Source organism: Hyla sarda, chromosome 8, assembly GCF_029499605.1.
Source record: "Hyla sarda isolate aHylSar1 chromosome 8, aHylSar1.hap1, whole genome shotgun sequence".
Classification (NCBI taxonomy): domain Eukaryota; kingdom Metazoa; phylum Chordata; class Amphibia; order Anura; family Hylidae; genus Hyla; species Hyla sarda.
In genome coordinates, this window is record NC_079196.1 from 43,369,862 (window position 1) to 43,385,460 (window position 15,599).

At 46.5% G+C, this 15,599-nt stretch overlaps 1 protein-coding gene across 1 annotated transcript in view; it reads right to left on the reverse strand.

The window, feature by feature from the left end:
* Positions 1-8,662, reverse strand: part of IFIH1 (interferon induced with helicase C domain 1) — a 100,435-nt gene extending 91,773 nt beyond the window's left edge. Inside the window, exon 1 of the mRNA XM_056533765.1 lies at positions 8,601-8,662. The gene's annotated coding sequence lies outside the window, so the exon portion shown is untranslated. The remainder of the gene's footprint in view (positions 1-8,600) is intronic.
* Between the last annotated feature and the right edge of the window lie 6,937 nt (positions 8,663-15,599).

Genomic DNA, 15,599 nt, shown 5'->3' on the forward strand with positions numbered 1-15,599 from the left:
TTGCAAGGTCAGACCTTCAACTGTTCAGTCTTGTTTTTCCAGAAAATACTCATTACTACACTACCTCTCACCTATATAATGAACAGTATCTAAAGAGGATCCCAAAAATAATTTGGAGGGATGAGACCACTATGATTACAGACATGGTTACAGTAAAGAACTTCCCTAGAAAGTCTTCTTCTACTGGCCCCTAGATGTCTGGCTATCTGGCACATTACTTTTGGCCGCTAGATGTCCTCATAACAGACAAAATGAACAGAAAACACAATGAACATCATAAAATAGAAAGTTTACAAAACATCAGCATGTCAATGAAGATAATAATGTATCCTCTTGGATGGTGTCACAACAATACAGCAGTGTTTCTCAACCTGTGTGCTTCCAGGTGTGGCAAAACTACAATTGCCAGCATGCCCAAAACATATCTTAGATGGCTGGACTACTATACGAAGGGTGATAGCGTGTGAACGGTGGTAAGAATCCTACTTTAAATTGGTACCGTATATACTCGAGTATAAGCCGGGCATGCTGTGAGTTGTAGTTTTGCAACATCTGGAGGTCCGCAGGTTGAAGACCACTGATGAAGGGATTGACAGGCGGAGATGATGAAGGGGGGGGGATGATGACGGGGGTCTGGATGATGACGGGGGGGATGATGTATTTCCCACCCTAGGCTTATAGTCGAGTCAATAACTTTTCCTGGGTTTTTGGGGTGAAATTAAGGGCCTCGGCTTATATTTGGGTCGGCTTATACTCGAGTATATACGGTACATAGAGGCATTGATGGTTTTAGTATACAGCCTCACACGGTGGCTCCGAACTAGTTGTTGGCTCGTTCTATTGCCAACCTTGGATTTGATGCATGGTATTTTTTTCTGCCTGTTTATTTTGATTTTCTTTTTCTCAGTTGTGGGACTAATTAAGGGTTTTTTTTTTATGTCACATGTCATTTCTCTGTATTTGTTCTTCTTTGGAATGTTAAAAAATAAATAAAAGAATAAGTAAAAAAAAAAAAAGTACCATTAAAAAAGTACAGCAAAAAAATAAGCCTTCATATGATTCTGTCTTTGGAAAAATATAAACATTAGGGAGGAGATTTATCAAAACCAGTGCAGAGCAAACACGGAGCAGTTGGCAGTTGCCCATAGCTACCAATCAAAGCAGCTTCTTTCATTTTTCACATATGTTTTTAAAAAATAAAGATGCCATCTGGTTGATTGCTATGGGCAACTGCTCCACTTTTTTCTGCACAGGTTTTGATAAATGTCTCCCTATGGGTCTAAGAAAGGGAGCAGGAAAAATTGTGAGTGAACATTCACATTTTTGGGGTCATGTCCCTCCATCCCGGAATGGCACTTATATGTCCCACATTTAATTGTAAATACCTCATAATGAGGGGCCTACAGTTAAAGGACATCTGTAGCAAAAGACAACTTATCCCCTATCCACAGGATAAGGGATAAGTGTATGATCGCTGGGGGTCCGACCGCTGGGACCTCCCGCTATCTCCAAAACAGGGCCCCGCATTGGCGCTCTATGTTAGTGGCTAATGCGCGTAGCGTTGACCTCTCTGAGGTCGACGGTACACCCCCTCCCCATACAGTTCTACGGGAGAACTACATGGAGGAGTCGTGTCGGTCACGACGTCACTCTTGTACCTGTGGCTGCATTAAGCCAGCAAACACAAGAGGGCAAACTTTTCCTATGCACTGCAGATCTGACATCATGAGGTATCGGAGCGCTGAGGAAGAGGAAACAAGAGAAGAGGCCGCGCTGAGTGAGCCCCAGGAGTCGATAGGGGAAGAAGACCAGTAGGAGGTCAGTATCCGAGAGGAGAGGAAAACTTCTGCCTACTATAGGGGAAACTGCTGCCTATGCCTACTATGGGGGAACTGCTGCTTACTATGGGGGCAAACTGCTGCCTACTATGGGGTTAACTGCTGCTTTCTATGGAGGGGAATCTGCTGCCTACCTAATATGGGGCACTTATGTGGTGTCCCGGTACCGCATCCTATACGGTACCTATGTATCTGTGGGTCCCCATAGCCAGAGTCCCTAGGACGTAGGGATCCCTGTGATGTAGTTTACCCCTTGTTGCCTCTATTCCAGCTCATAGACCAGTAATTTATTTAAGGTTAATGTAAATAGGGTAATATATATGTAAATAAATGGTTAATTACCTGTTCCATAGCGTTGCAGGACCTGCAGGTCACGTGACTAGGTAAACTCTATGGTATTCTGCTTAAGGACCTTTGGAGGCCCTGTGACGTAAGCAATCCCATTACTCTCTGTAATGGTGGAGGACAGATGTTCGGACCAATCGGATTCACCCCGCCCCCTGCCCATATAAGAGAGCGGCGGCCATGTTTTCTCTCTCTTGTTCCTGGGCTGTCAAACGAGAAGGACCTGTACCGCAACTAACGCAGTGAGTTAGGCCCGAGCCTTGCGGCAACAGCCGGATCATTTAAAATATAGAGTGTATCAATTCCCAGACACTCTGCAGCATCACCGGACCTAATAATACCCCTAAATCCGGATGGATCTGCAAATATCTACCATAAATTCAGAGACTGTATAAATAGCTCAAGGTCCGCAACAACTGTCAGTCACTAAGCAACATAAGGACTGTTTGTACGAGACTGTTACTGTGCCTTGGATGTATCGCAAGCACTTAAGTAAAGTTGTTCAAGTTCAATCTCCTTGTGGACCTTCAGTCATTTCATGCACCTATCGTTACTGGGAAGGGCGGCGATAGGCCAGAGCATAGCCTCAGCATAACAGCCCGCAGCCTGGCACCACGAACTATAGGGTTAACATTAACCCCTCATATACCGATACCATACCACCACTACCATACACCCGCCAAGGGCTACCACACTTATACTTCCTACTATGGGGGAAACTGCTGCCTACTATGCAACCACCCCTCCATTCATACTCTATGGCAGTTGTCGAAGATACAGTGCTTCACTATCTTCAGCAGCTCCATAGAGAATGAAAAGAATGGCAGTCATGCTGTCCACCGCTCCATTCAGTGTGGAGAGTTGGTCGGAACCCCTGTGATTAGACACTTATTCCCTATTCGGTGGAAAGAGAATACATTTTTTAGAGTTGGAATACCCCTTTAACAACATATAATAAAATGAAAGCTGAGCTGTGATTGGATGCCATGGGCAGATCATACAGATTGATAAATCTGCATCAAAGTCTTCCAGCTGTCTGACCACCAGACTTGCTGATGGTGAAATCAATAGCATGAGCCACCACACAAGCAGAGGGCCACCAAGAGGACATAGGAGGACAGCGTTGAATAGCAGAGTTGTACATTATAATGATATGCATATAACCAGTGTTTAGAGAAAGTAGTGTGGTGTCCCGGCACCGTATTTCATACTGTGCCTTGGTAATTAGTCCCCAAAGTTAGAGTCCCTAGGACTGTCGGGGTTCGCTTTCCTCATCTAACCCCTTGTCACCCCTTAGTCATTTAATATTTGTAAATATTATCTATATAAATAAATTTATATGGTATTACTCACTGTTTTAGCATCGCAGGACCTGCGGGTTATGTGACCGGATTGCAAAACTCTATGGTTTTTGCTAAAGGACCTTTGGTGGTTTTGGACATGTGATCACCCACAATCCATTGTAACAGTGAGTGACAGCTGATTGGACCAATCCAAAACGGCCAGCCCCTGCCCATATAAGGGAGCTGCGCCATATTGTCGCTTTCTTGGGTTTCTGACTTTGGACAAGGTAGGACCTCTGCAGCTTACAAGACAAATTACTAGGCCCAAAGCCTTGCGGCTTAGACTAGCGCTAGAGACGGATAGTTCTTACAATTCCCCGCTATCTCAGCAAGACCTCTGGACCTAATCTAACCCCTAAATCCAGCGGATCTATGCAAATACAATCCTCCTAATCTAAAGGGAACTTTCCAGTCCTAAGCATCTGTCAATCACTGCTGTGCTGTTTGTAAAGACTCTGTTATCTGGACTGTTACCGTTACTGCATATACAGAAAATCTTCAGTAAAGATTCCTGCAAGTTTTAAGCTCAGCACTGCTGTGGACAATCCATTTATTCTACACTCACCTATCGCTCTTGGGAAGGGTGGAGATAGGCCCAGCATCTCTACAGAGTTTAACCCTCACCCTAGCTTCACGACTGACAAGGGTTAACAGCGCCCTTTATTATATTGAACAGCGACACCCCTACTACCCTACACCCCCACAAGGCTTTCCACATAGTGCTTCACCACAAAGACTTTTTGGCGTCTGACCAACAGGATTCGGGTGTGTGCCTGTTGCTATTGCCACTAGTGAAACTGTACTCCCCCCAATATAACGGACTTTATTCATGTGCTGTAAACCGCATTATTGTGTACGAGAGCGGTGCGTGTGGTGTACGTTACAAGGGGGCCACGTGAAAAGTAAGGGGGGAGGCGAAAATGTATGCGCAGCAAGAATGTGTAAACTGCGAAATGAATACATGCTACGATCCTCTGGTCTGGTCAGCACAGGAAGAGTTAACATGCTGCCAGAGAAGCGCACGAAAAAAGCCCGCGCTGCGCCACGTCCCGCCCCTGGGCGTGGCTATCAAGTTACTGTATCGCAGCCGAAAGGGAACTTGGAAACAGAGGAATCGCCTGTTCCTGCACAAAGGGTTTCTATATCGAAAATCCTTGGACCCAGTTTCCAGAGACCGCCTACACCAGATCTTAGTCCCTCGAAGGGTCATGAACCATGCAATGGTCCTGAACACATACTCTTGAAAAAGCTAGGTCCACCTAGCGAAACGTTGAGCCAGAGGAGGAGATTTTAGCTCAGTCCCCATACCAATATGGATGGATCACGGTGCGCTGTGACACTACGTCAGTAGACGGTGTCAGAGCAGAGCGCTGTAAACAGAGCCCTGTGATCAGGTTCATCCATGCATAGAATGCAATAAAAATCATTACAAATAGGGACTGTAATTTTAGCATACACTGCCACTTAGTGGAAATTTTGAGCACACAAAAATTATTATTTGAAATTATTAAAAGTTACGTTTTAGACCGCAGAGGGTCTCTATTCAGGGTTTCCCTGAGGGGATGCACATCCCCAAGGTTGTTGTTGAACACATACCATGACCAGTCAGGATATTTCGGGGTCCACAAGACTGAAGCCACGGTCCGGAGAAGGTTTTACTGGATAGGGATGTGGGGAGACATTGAGAAGTGGTGCGCTGAATGCTCCGTGTGCAACATCATCAAGAATCCCCGGAGGGACGCCAGGGCCCCTTTACATCCCATCCGCACAGAGAGGCCTAACCAGATTGTTGCCCTGGATCATGTGAAACTGACCCCCACTCGGTCTGGCTACTGCTACGCCCTGACCATGTTGGACCATTATTCCAAGTGGGTGGTCGTGGTCCCTGTCAAGGACCTTACCGCCAAGACGGCTGCCCAGCTCTTCTACAGTCACTGGATCCAACCTCTCGGGTGTCCCGAATCGGTCCTCACGGATCGGGGAACAGCCTTTGAAGCTCAGTTGTTCCAGGAACTTTGCCAGTTACACGACTGCAGGAAGCTTCGTACGACAGCCTACCATCCCCAGGGGAACGGGCTCTGTGAGAGAATTAATCAAGTGTTCATCCATATGCTCAGGGTCGCCTCTGTCTCAAAGCATGAAGAGTGGCCTCGATTACTACTCGAGCTCCTGGAAATTTACAACAACACTGTTCACTGTTCTACAGGGTATACGCCCTTTTTCCTGATGATGGGCCGACATGGCCAATTGCCAAAGGATCGGGTCTTTGGGTTGCAAGCCCCTTTCAACAATTCCCCTCAAGTCTCTCAAGGTTGGGTCTCGGAGGCATCAAAGGCGAATAGAAGAGGCCAGAGATATTGTTGAGAAGAAAATGGGCGAAGTCCACAACCGCCAGCAGAAAGATTATAATCAGCATGCTTCAGCTTGGCCCCTACAACTTGGAGATAAAGTGTGGCTCAGGAAATTCCCTAGGACCCATAAATTGGACTCTCTGTGGGAAACGGAGCCTTATACTATCACTGCAATACCCTATCCTGAAACGAATGTGTATGAGGTACAGAAGGAAGGGTTTGAGCCCCAAGTGGTCCACCGAAATAGAATAAAAGCGTGCCTCAAAGAAGCTTTGTCCGGACCACCCCCGCCTACTCCTCTTCCAGCAAGGCCAGTGAGAGAGTATGTACCTGGAGAAGGGATTCATCCTACCATGGACATTCCTTTGTTCTCCCCTCATCAGCCTGCCATGTAATGGGGTATGCCATGTCCAGCTCTACCCAGTCAACTGCCACTGCTTGCTCCACCCAGTCAGCTGCCAGTAGCCGCTCCACCCAGCCAACTGCCAAAAGCTGCTCCACCTAGTCAGCCACCGTTGGTTGCTACACCCAGTACCAGTTCTGTTCCTGTAGCTGCCAAGTTTTGCTGCACCTTCTCCACCTGACTTCAGAGAATCTCCCGGTCCAACTGAAGCTGTTGCTACTGTGTCCAGCCCTCAAGCTGGTCCCTCGAGGACTGAAGTTTCTGCGGAATCGTTAGGTGAAGAGACTCCGGATGGCTCAGAGGTGGTGTTGCGATGGTCTCAAAGGACTACACAGGGTAAACTACCCTTAATATATCAAGATTTACATTCAGTACCTGCACACATAGTAACTTAAATTGCTCACTTAAATGTACTACCTCAGTTTTCTTCAGTACATACACAAAAATAAAAATATGTCTCACACTCAATAAACACTTAGGAATTGTAGCCTATTGATATTCAATTCCTGCCACTGTTAGGTACACTCATATTTCTCTTCTCTTTATTACGTGTGTGAGATGCTCTACCTGGCCAGTAAGTGCTCTTGCAAGCTTAAAAATTAAACACGTATTTCTAAAGGTAACCTAGGTAGGTTATACTGTTGTGTTCTAGGGGTAAGTAGCGTGTAGCCGATAGATCCTAGTAGCTAATCTTATTGGTAGAGAGCCTCAGGCAAGCCAATATACCCTTTTTGTGTACTAACAGGTGACTCATCATGGCAAAACAAAAATAAATGTGGGTGGATTTCAAAAATGTTTTAGTCAGCTTGAAACTAAAGGTATGGAGAGCTGTACTAATGTCTAGTTAGCCTTATAAATGTATAGAGAGCTATAAAAATGTCTAAGGAGCTAGAAGCTAATGTCTAGATTGCTTCATAATGTCTAGGTAGCTTCATAATGCTTACATAGCTTCCTAATGTCTAGTAAGCTTCATAATTGTCTAGTAAGGATACTAGTCAGACTAAAAAAATGTCTTCAGAGTGTACATAGAATGTTTATAATTATGTCCTTGTTCTAGTTCCTCTACCTTAGGGGACAGGCGTCGGGGTCGACTTGTTTTAAGTAAGGGGGTTTGTGGTGTCCCGGCAACGTATTTCATACTGTGCCTTGGTAATTAGTCCCCAAAGTTAGAGTCCCTAGGACTGTCGGGGTTCGCTTTCCTCATCTAACCCCTAGTCACCCCCTTAGTCATTTAATATTTGTAAATATTATCTATATAAATAAATGTATATGGTATTACTCACTGTTTTAGCGTCGCAGGACCTGTGACCGGGTTGCAGAACTCTATGGTTTTTGCTAAACGACCTTTATTGGTTTTGGACATGTGATCACCCACAATCCATTGTAACGGTGAGTGACAGCTGATTGGACCAATCCAAAACGGCCAGCCCCTGCCCATATAAGGGAGCTGCGCCCTATTGTCGCTCTCTTGGGTTGCTGACTTTGGACGAGGTAGGACCTCCGCAGCTTACAAGACAAATTACTAGGCCCAAAGCCTTGCGGCCTAAGCCTGCGCTAGAGACGGATAGTTCTTACAATTCCCCGCTATCTCAGCAAGACCTCTGGACCTAATCTAACCCCTAAATCCAGCGGATCTATGCAAATACAATCCTCAATATCTAAAGGGAACTTTCCGGTCCTAAGCATCTGTCAGTCACTGCTGTGCTGTTTGTAAAGACTGTTATCTGGACTGTTACCGTTACTGCATATACAGAAAATTTTCAGTAAAGATTCCTGCAAATTTTAAGTTCAGCACTGCTGTGGACAATCTATTTATTCTACACTCACCTATCGCTCTTGGGAAGGGTGGTCGATAGGCCCAGCATCATTACAGAGTTTAACCCTCACCCTGGCGTCACGAGTGACAAGGGTTAACAGCGCCCTTTATTACCCTACACCCCCACAAGGCTTTCTACATAGTGCTTCGCCACAGTAGTGGCAGAGGAAAATAATAAGGACTAAAAGATACAAAACAAATCAATTTTGTAAAGTTTCTTTTTCAGGTTTATATTCTCAAGTTTCATTTACATTCAGTAACAACTGGAAGAACCAGTCTGACAGCAAAGTCATGGCGGTATGATGGCAAATGTGGAAGCTTTACCGTGTGACTCATAATTATTCTATGTAGGGATAGGCAGCAGCTTTTACCATTGTGATGATCGGAAAATGTGAATATCGTGTAACCAATACATAGCTACACCAAATAACAAAGGTCACATACATAAACATGACAGTTCTGAAGGTATTTGTCATAAAAGATGCAACGACAGGTAGTATGTACCTGAGATCCTAGATTCTATCACATCTCCTCTCCTCTGCTGCCGCAGAACTGCTGTAGGATTCTTCTTACTAGAAAGAGATAAAATTCTAAAAATACTGTAAAAACACTGCAGTATATTAATACATCCTTAAAAGTCCACATTCCTTTAACCCCTTAAGGACCAAGGATGTACTGGTACGTCCTTGGTCCTGCTCCCGTGATATAACGCGGGGTTACACGGTAACCCCGCATCATATCACGGCGGGCCCGGCGTCATAGTGAAGCCGGGACCCGCCTCCAATAGTGCGCAGCGCCGCGCGCTATTAACCCTTTAGCCGCGTGCTCAGAGCTGAGCCGTGCGGCTAAAAGCGAAAGTGAAAGCTGCCGGTTAGCTCAGTGGGCTGTTCGGGATAGCCGCGGCGAAATCGCAGCATCCCGAACAGCTTACAGGACAGCGGGAGGGCCCCTACCTGCCTCCTCGCTGTCCGATCGCCGAATGACTGCTCAGTGCCTGAGATCCAGTGATCAATGATGAAGATCAGTGTGTGCAGTGTTATAGGTCCCTATGGGATAATAATGATCAGTGTGTGCAGTGTTATAGGTCCCTATGGGATAATAATGATCAGTGTGTGCAGTGTTATAGGTCCCTATGGGATAATAATGATCAGTGTGTGCAGTGTTATAGGTCCCTATGGGATAATAATGATCAGTGTGTGCAGTGTTATAGGTCCCTATGGGAGCTATAACACTGCAAAAAAAAAGTGAAAATAAAAGTGAATGAATATCATTTAACCCCTCTCCTATTAAAAGTTTGAATCACCCCCCTTTTCCCATAAAAAAAAAAAACACAGTGTAAATAAAAATAAACATATATGGTATCGCCGCGTGTGGAAATGTCCGAATTATAAAAATATATCATTAATGAAACCGTTCGGTCAATGGCGTATGCGCAAAAAAATTCCAAAGTCCAAAATAGTGCATTTTTGGTCACTTTTTATATCATTTAAAAATGAGATCCTAGATTCTATCACATCTCCTCTCCTCTGCTGCCGCAGAACTGCTGTAGGATTCTTCTTATAGAAAGAGATAAAATTCTAAAAATACTGTAAAAACACTGCAGTTTATTAATACATCCTTAAAAGTCCACATTCCTTTAATTTTTTTTTTTTGCTTTTATATTTAAAGTGTACCTGTCTTTTGAAAAAAAAAAAAAACTTTTCATATATTGTAGATATAGAAAAAGTTTTAATCATTTGGGGTCTGAGTGTTCAGACCCCAGCCCAGTGTTTCCCTAACCAGGGTGCCTCCAGTTGTTGCAAAACTACAACTCCCAGCATGCCCGGACAGCCGTTGGCTGTCCGGGCATGCTAGGAGTTGTAGTTTTGCAACAGCTGGAGGCACCCTGGTTGGGAAACACTGCCCCAGCTGATCACAAGAACGAGCCAGGGGTCCATATGATGTTTTCTCCCAGCTCTGTGTTGTGTGACCTTGCGCGAACTCATAATGTAGGTCTATGGGGCCGTCCAGATCTCAGACACAGAATGGGGAGAAGAGCGTGCGGCTGGTGGCATGAGGGGCGCGCAAACATCAGTTTGCCAATCACACATCAAATTACCAGCTCAATGGGGCATGGGAAAATGAACTACACAATGTGGTACACTGTAAAGGTGGCTATTGGACAACAAAATAAATTTCTGTTGTGGTGGCCCAGTACAGGAGTTGTACCCCTGTACCCTTGCTGTCCTGTCAGGCAGCCTCCCTGCAGTGTCCTCTGGGCCCCTTCACCTGTTCCCTCTGTACAATTGGTTTTATGCTATGTATTGTACATAAGAGTCTTGTACCTTTAAAGTGTACCTTTCGTCAACAAAAACTTTTTATATAATGTAAATAATACCATTATATGTATATTTGTAATATACATTGGTTAAAAATTTTGTATATTTTTGGGTGAAAAAATGTTATGCCTGCAGCTATTGCCTGTGTGTCTCCATGAGGAGTCCAAAAACAGGAAGTGAGGGCGGGACAAGCTGGGATCTGTGCAGACTCCTGGCTTGTCAATCATCCTGATGTATGGGCCAGAAGCATGTTATGGAGCCTCAGTGCACACTATCCTGCTTTTTCTTACTGCACAGAGCCCTGCTTGTCCACCCTCACTTCCTGTATTTGGTCTCCTCATACAGGCAAAAGCTGCAGGGGCAACAATATAGACATTTTTTAACCAATGTATATTACAAATATACATATAATGGTATTATCTACATTATATAAAAAGTTTTTGTTGACGACAGGTACACTTCAAGGATATTTGTCATGTGGTTAACCTGTTGTCATGTGAGTGTAACACAATGAGGTGTCAGTGACCATGTGACCTAAGGGTGACCTATGGGACCCCACCAGTGTCTCCCCTATATAAGCCCCATATAAGGAGGAGTCTCTTTTTGCTCTTTCTCTTTGAGCTCAGTTTTGAGTCTTTGCTGAGGTCCAGCCAAATCAAGTCCTAAGAGTGTGTCTGGAGACCTCAAGTCCGTCCAGTAGCCATAAGTCTTGAAGTAAGCTATAATTGGGTTATAGTCAGTCCCATTCAAGTCAGTCAAGTCAAAGTCATCTGTCTTCAGTCAGAGTGGCCTTCAGCAATATTGTCCCAGTCCACTACAAGTCCCAGCAAGCCCTGAGGTCTCTGAAGTCACTGGTCACCTTCGTGGGCTTGGCTGAACTGTATAGTCTGTTCCATCTGAAACTCAGTAAAGCTACCATTGTCCGTAACTTGGTGTCGGAGTCAGGGGTGTACCTAGAGCATTTGGCACCCGGGGCGGACCCTTTTTTTGGCACTCCCCCCCACCCGCACCCCCCCCCCCTTAATTACACCCCCTCCCTCCCCCCCCTTTATTTACCCCCTCCCAGGAGCGGACTGACAACACTCAGGGCCCACAGACCAAAAAAAAGCAAGGGCCCCTACTAGGCTCTGCAGCTCGTCAATCTTCTGCCACGCCCCTATTCCACCTAAATCCCACACACAATAAACTAAAATTTATATATATAAGAAACACTTTAACATAGGTAAATTTCCAAGACCAATAATACTGGTATACAAGGAGTAAATATATAGCACCACACAATAACTGGATAATACCGCCATACTGTACTGAAAAAAACCACTATACACAGACCAGTATACTATAAAGGATCTGCATACAGTATAAGTGATTATATACAGGACCATATGGTGGTAGATAACAGCTGTACACAGGATGTGTATACCATATAAGTGATTGCAGTTACATTTTGGGACTCACAATTACGTCTTTTCTGATCAGCGGCGTCCTCTTTCCTTTTCTTCTCCGTCTGGATAAGACCGCCATGTGGATCTCTTAACATCTGCAGGAAAAACATGTCAGACTCTGCATTTTTCCAGTGCCCTCCTCTACACAATCTTTCCATCTATAGGCCCACAAACTGTAATAATGCCCTCCTTGGTGTCCTGCAAAGTAAACGGGTAGGTAGGTAGCCAGGTAAATAGGTAACTAGGTAGGTAGATCAGGAAGCCAGATATGTAGGTAGGTGACAAGTTATGTAGGTAGGGGGCTAGCTAGGTAGTTAGGCAGCCATGTATGAAGGCCAGGTATGTACATAGTTAGGTAGCTGGGTATGTAGGTAAGTAGTTAGGCATCCAGGTATAAAGTTAGGTAGCCCCCCTTCCCAATAGGTATAGGAACAGAGTTAACCCCCCTTTCTCCTTAGGTATAGGCAGCAGAGTCCCCCTTTCCCCAAAGGTATAGGCAGAGTTAAAACCCCCCTCTCCCTGTTTCCCATAGGTATAGGCAGAGTTAAACTCCTTTTTTTGCATAGGTATAGGCAGATCCCCCCCCCCTCTTCCCAATTGATATAGGCAAAGTTACCCCCCCTTCCCCATTGGTATAGGCAGAGTTACCCCCCTCTTCCCCATTGGTATAGGCAGTTACCCCCCCCCCTTTCCTCCCCTTTCCCCATAGGTATAGGCAGAGTTACCTCCCCCCTCTTTCCCATAGGTATAAGCAGGTACACCCCCCTCTTTCCCATAGGTATATGCAGTTACACCCTCCCCCTCTTTCCCATTGGTATATGCAGTTACACCCCCCCCTCTTTCCCATAGGTATATGCAGTTACACCCCCCCCCCTCATTCCCATAGGTATATGCAGTTACACCCCCCCCCCTCTTTCCCATAGGTATATGCAGTTACATCCCCCCCTTTCCCATTGGTATATGCAGTTACACCCCCCCTTTCCCATAGGTATATGCAGTTAAACCCCCCCTTTCCCATAGGTATATGTAGTTACACACACCCTTTCCCATACATATATGCAGTTACACCCCCCTTTCCCATAAGTATATGCAGTTAAACCCCCCCTCTTTCCCATAGGTATACGCAGTTGCACCCCCCCTCTTTCCCATAGGTGTATATGCAGTTACACCCCCCCCTCTTTCCCATAGGTGTATATGCAGTTACACCCCCCCCTTTCCCATAGGTATATGCAGATACACCCCCCCCCCCTTTCCCATAGGTATATGCTGTTACACCCCACCTTTCCCATAGGTATATGCAGTTACACCCCCCTCTTTCCCATATGTATATGTAGCTACATCCCCCCCTCTTCCCCATAGGTATATGTAGAGTAAACCCCCCCTTCCCCATAGGTATATGTAGAGTAACCCCCCTCCCCTTCCCCATAGGTATATGTAGAGTAACCCCCCCTCCCCTTCCCCATAGGTATATGTAGAGTAACCCCCCTCCCCTTCCCCATAGGTATATGTAGAGTAACCCCCCCTCCCCTTCCCCATAGGTATATGTAGAGTAACCCCCCTCCCCTTCCCCATAGGTATATGTAGAGTAACCCCCCCTCCCCTTCCCCATTGGTATATGTAGAGTAACCCCCCCTCCCCTTCCCCATAGGTATATGTAGAGTAACCCCCCCTCCCCTTTCCCATAGGTATATGTAGAGTACACCCCCTCCCCTTCCCCATAGGTATATGTAGAGTAACCCCCCCCCCTCCTCCCCTATAGGTATATGTAGAGTAACCCCCCTCCCCTCCCATAGGTATATGTAGAGTAACCCCCCTCCCCTATAGGTATATGTAGAGTAACCCCTCCCCATAGGTATATTTAGAGTAACCCCCCCCCTCCTCCCCTATAGGTATATGTAGAGTAACCCCCCCCTCCTCCCCTATAGGTATATGTAGAGTAACCCCCCCTCCCCCATAGGTATAAGTAGAGTAACCCCCCTCCTCCCCTATAGGTATACGTAGAGTACCCCCTCTCCCCTATAGGTATATATGTAGAGTAACCCCCCTCCCCCATAGGTATATGTAGAGTAACCCCCCCCCCTCCTCCCCTGTAGGTATATATGTAGAGTAACCACCCCTCCCCATTGGTATATGTAGAGCAACCCCCCCCCCCTCTTCCCCATAGGTATATGTAGAGCAACCCCCCCCTCCTCCCCATAGGTATATGTAGAGCAACCCCCCTCCTCCCCATAGGTATATGTAGAGTAACCCCCCCCTCCTCCCCATAGGTATATGTAGAGTAACCCCCCCTCCCCCATAGGTATATGTAGAGCAACCCCCCCCCCCTCTTCCCCATAGGTATATGTAGAGCAACCCCCCCTCCTCCCCATAGGTATATGTAGAGCAACCCCCCCTCCTCCCCATAGGTATATGTAGAGTAACCCCCCCCTCCTCCCCATAGGTATATGTAGAGTAACCCCCCCCTCCTCCCCATAGGTATATGTAGAGTAACCCCCCCCTCCTCCCCATAGGTATATGTAGAGTAACCCCCCCCCCTCCTCCCCATAGGTGTATGCAGAGTTGAGCAAAATAAATAAAAAAAAGGATGCTCACCTGATATCCCACGCAGCGATCTCCTCAGCTGCAGGGCCCGCGTCTTCTCCCCTCCACAGTACAGGCGCTGATGAGTGACATCACCGGCGCCTGTACTGCGTGCTGCGTGGGGGCGGAGGTCACGTCTCCTCTGTGCAGCTGCAGATGCGGCTCACACAGAGGGGACGCCTTCTCCTGTATGTGCATGTATCGCGCATACAGGAGAAGGCACCGCTGTCTGCTGGGGATCTGGGACAAGTGTCCCGGATCCTCAGTAGTGGTGGTGGCGGCGGCTGCGGCGGGTCAGTCCGCCCCTGGCACCCCCCTTGTGAGCGGCACCCGGGGTGGGCCGCCCCCCCGGGTGGGCCGCCCCCACAGCCCCACCTTAGTACGCCACTGGTCGGAGTCCTTATTGCCCCACATGCCTCGCCCAGGATCGAACGGTATAACTTCGGGTGGTATTGAGGATAAACCACGCCCTGGCATCATGAATACAAAGGGTAAATGCCATCAGCCCCTAGGGTAATTCCATTTGCCATGCATCACACCCTCTGCCACATTATTTAAAAAAAAAATCCCCATAGAATTTGGTCACTTAAGTTTTCAGTTTTTTGTTTGATAGAAAAGGGTGCAGATTAAAGAGGTTCTATAGGAATTTACATCAGTGGACTACTCTACCATAAGCCATAGTTGTATGTCCTATATCTGGAACCAACCAATTGGGGAACGGGGGAAAACTGTTTTCAGAATGGAGCACAGAGCACACGCATAGCCAGCTGTCCAATCTTTCTTTTCCAAACACTCCTGAGCTCAGAGCTCCTATATTTGGAAGTCCCATAGAAAATGGAGTGCGGGACATGCACATGCAATGCCACTCCACTCATTCAGGGGGCATTTGACCTCTGTTTTCAGGATGGATGGAGACCCACCAGTCAATCTTCACTGATCAGTTAGTTATCCCCTGTCCTGTGGATGGGGGGATAACTTTTGATGTTGGGAATACCCCTATATATACCCTCCTGGCATGTGATTCGGAGGGAGTTTGAGCCAGTGTTGTGTAAAATTTGTGAACTTTAACCGGCGTCACTGAAGTCAGCTGGTCCTGCACAGGTGCAAGCACACACTGCCGATTCCGCTTGGCTTACCAAACATCACGTCATTCACAGGCA